Consider the following 4,195-nt stretch of genomic DNA (forward strand, 5'->3'; position numbering starts at 1 on the left):
AATATTGAATTGTTGCTATTACATAGTTCAACTTAGTGTCTTCATGTGTATTGATTGTTTTCAACCTTGTCTCAATATAGCCATCACTTTTATATATGATAAATTATTCATAATCAACTGAGAATTCGAACTAATTACATAATGATTGTAACAATCTTTTGGATAATCTTGGTCCCTTTCTTTTGTATGACTGAAAAATCTGACATATTATTAATACAAAACCAAATGTCCAGAGTAGTCTGCTCATCAATCTCCCTTTTGGCTTTCTTGATTCCACATCTACTAATTTCAGGTAACAAATTTGTACTTGATCAACTTTACAAGCTGTTCTATACATCATGTGTATAACCTGGTGTATATAATTTGATTTTACAGGAGTAGTTTCATCCGCAACAGTAACATTACTTAACAGATGTAACCAGACAGTATGGCCTGACATTAAATCCAACACCGCTACTCATGTTCCAACCACTAGTTAAACTTCGGAAAGGCGAAACTACAACCATCAATATACCATCCTCTTGGACCGGTTGGTTCTATGGTAGGACTCAATGTGTCAAAGACTCTTTTGGAAACTTCACTTGCCTCACGGGCGATTGTGGTTCCTGTAGGCTGGAATGTACGGGCAGTAGATCTGTAGGGGGAGCAACTCTAGCTGAGTTCTCGATCGATGGTTCTGGTGGAAGGGATTTCTTTGACATTAGCATGGTTGATGGTTATAACTTGCCGATCATGATCTCCCCATTAGGTGGACTCAACTATTCAAGGACAGAGTGTAGTATGGACGTCAACAGCGTGTGTCCATCCGAGCTAAAGATAAGTTCAGGGGGAAGGGGTGGCTTGTAAGAGTGCTTGCGTGGCTTTTGGTGATCCTCAGTATTGTTGTACCGGCAACTACAGTTCACCTGATAAGTGTAAGGCTTCAAACTACGCTAACGTGTTCAAAAAGGCGTGTCCCACGGCGTACAGTTATGTCTATGATAATAAGGTCGGCGCTTTCATATGTGACAGTGCTGCCAACTATCTCATTTCCTTCTGTCCAACGCCAAATGAAACAAATGATACCAGGTACATTTACATATAACTCCTCACATGACTTTCCTTGCTGTTATGCTCCAGTTTCTCTAGTTTGTTAATCAATCAATATTGGTAGTCCCCGGGTATTTCTGTCGTGCCAAATTGAAAGTCTGACCCATTATACCTTAAACAAAGTCTGACCCGTTTCCTTAACATTTGATATTAATTAATTGTGTAATAACTAAGATAAGCATAATTGGGAGTTATCATAAATAGTCTTTTCCATATATTCGGACGATTCAGAAGTTCTTTAGTAGTGATCCCTTTACAATATAAGTTTTAACTGTTGAAATCTTACCTTAATGCTATATGCAACCTATTAATATCATCAGCTCAATCCATCTGCTTTTACAGATCAACATCTCAACATTCTTAGTCTAAAACTGCAAAATGCTAACTAGGATTGTCGATAAACTAACAGTCAAATATACTGACATAAATATCAGAAGGAAGTGTTATTTCGATTTCTGAAATCCAGTCTTCTTCAATCATGTATTTACACTTGTACCATTCCCTTTGATACAATTTTGTTGTGTTTTATTCATGAAAGAAAATTCCAGCACTTGTTGCTGTGACGTTTTCCTTTAAAAAAATGTACTGCTCTCTTCAATCATTATCATGAGATCAGTTAATTATTTCATCAATTATGTTCAATTTTATTAAGCTTAGCTGGAATATATACACCCCACCAGTATCATCTCAGTGCATCAGGTTTTGCTGATGAATATATCATGCTCAAGTTGTTTCTGCAAAATACCATTGGATTGCGATATCCTTTAGCTGCAGCAAGAGGACACTTAGATATACCTTTCCGGGAGAAAATATTCTACCTTCACATGTTATAAAAGTAAAAACTATATTATAAATTATTCATAATCAGAGATTGAATCGGCCATGCTGTTCATCATATGATAAATCTAATCTGTTGTATCACATGATTACTGGATAACTTGCATTGAATTTTAGTCACAATTCACTAAAACATCACTGATTTACCTTCGTGCATATGATTCAATTGGTCCATTTTCCATTGTTTCATTCTTTTATTATCTTTATGTTTGTTATGACATTATGTTTGTGTTATGTCCAGGATGTAATGAAATGCAACTGGTTCTGAATGTTGGGGGGCCAGACAGACTATCACGGCTCCAAATGGCATAGACAGTGGCAGCTGTTAGAGTTTATAAAAGCTCATTACTCAAACCAATATCGGCATCATTAGTAAGTCTACCATAAACACTGAACCCTGAATCAAAAGTTACTTTCCCAGTCATCTTATCATTGTTTACACTTATGTATAATCATTTGTGCGAGTTGTGCCCTTTCCAGAAAGCACACAACATTTAATCAATCACACTCACCTAATTGGATATCGATTTCCTCTGCTTCCCACAAATATGATATTTAAATCTTTACTTTTCAGATTGATCGCGGTGTCAAGTCCCCTGCTCACATATCAATGGACATCAGCAAACTAATTCAAATGCTAGGCTTTTCTCCTATGAAATTTGAAGAAGGCGTCAGATTAACATTCAGAAATGAAACCAACACCAGTTCTTAAATTTAAAGCTCCAGATCTTGTAGGAGAATGTGAAGAGTTTCTAGTGTTATTTTATTAAGTTTATCTTTTTTTCTAATGTTTGATAAGAACCTGAACTATTTTGTTTAGTTAAAATAATTGTTGTTGTCGTAGTTTTAGACATGTGATGGTTTGAATATTTGAGTTGGTTTGGATGTAATACATTTTATGGTATTTAATGATATTTTGGGATTGTCGATTTTGAATAGCATAATTTCATGTAGTATTGCTTTTTACATATGAAAAACATGTTAATGGTATATATGTTCTATTTACAAACAAATTCTGTCAAATTAATATAATACAAATCATTAAAAAAAAATGGGGCCAACTTGTGGTCCCTAATATTGGCCCACAAGTGGGCCCCATTTTTTTGCAAATTCAAAGTTCAAAGGTAACATACATAGTGTGATACTATAGACTATATTGATGTTACCTTTGGTGTCTATTGTAACACAAAAGTCCATGTTGCACCAGGGCAAAGGAAATGTTACATTAGGGGCCAAAGGTAACTCAAAAAAAAGCAACTTAAATTTTATGTTACCTTAGGTCTTTTGGGTGGCTATGGTAACATTTTTTTGGCCTGTTGTAACATTTTTAGGTGTTGCTGTAGGCCATCTATGGTGTAGTGGGTCTCTGAATCAAGCCTCAAGGGTGAAATCTGCATGGGGATCTCACTACTCTCAGAAGGGTCCTCCTCTGGGTCTGAACTAACACATATAGGCTCCTCTGGAGAGGGTGGAATAGGGTCCACAGGGGTACCGGTCAAGCTAATCTCTGAGTCTAAGTCACTACCACTACTAGGATCCTGAGAGAAAATATAAAACAACAACCAAGAAACAATGTTAGGGTCAAAAAGCTTCCAGCTAACTCACACCCTAACTCTAGTTTCTGCTTTACCAATCAGACACTTTCCTTAGACTATGCCTAATAGTCTAACTCAACTCTACATGAGTCGAACTCTCTCGCGATATAGATATATTCCCAAAATACCCCTTTTTTTTAAAACCTAACTTGCTCAGGGACTAGATCCTGTAGCTCTGATACCAACTTGTGACGACCTCAATCTCGGGTTAGGAAATGAGGACTCACACACCTCTAATCTACTAATTAAATATGCATAAACCCCGATTAACTACTAACAGGATCAACAGGATAAAGTATGAGACAAGATTACAACTACCAATCACCGAATATAACTTACAAACCCAAAATATTATTAAATAATCAATATCGATTCGGCTGGAAACCGACAGATAACCCATTGTATCTTTAAAACCTCTTTACTAGGCGCGAGCTCACTCATAACCTGTACTACCTGCTCTGGCAACTGGAAGCCCTCAACACGGTAGGGACCACCAGGTACGCTCTTACGAGCAGTGCGCCTAAGCCTGGCCATCTTCTTGCTTAACTGCCATGGTTAGATTAAGACAAAACAATGAGTATAAAACTCAGCAAGTAACTAAATAGCAGTTCTATAATAACAATTCTCAATATGCATGAACAAACTAGGGCATTCTATTTTAGCTAATCTAGGTG

The 4,195-nt window shown here is 36.6% G+C and overlaps 1 pseudogene; it reads left to right on the top strand.

Moving 5' to 3' along the window:
• Positions 1-225: 225 nt before the first annotated feature.
• Positions 226-2,174, top strand: LOC141701520 (thaumatin-like protein 1b; annotated as a pseudogene).
• The last annotated feature ends 2,021 nt before the right edge of the window (positions 2,175-4,195 follow it).

Source organism: Apium graveolens, chromosome 2, assembly GCF_009905375.1.
Source record: "Apium graveolens cultivar Ventura chromosome 2, ASM990537v1, whole genome shotgun sequence".
Taxonomy (NCBI): Eukaryota; Viridiplantae; Streptophyta; class Magnoliopsida; order Apiales; family Apiaceae; genus Apium; species Apium graveolens.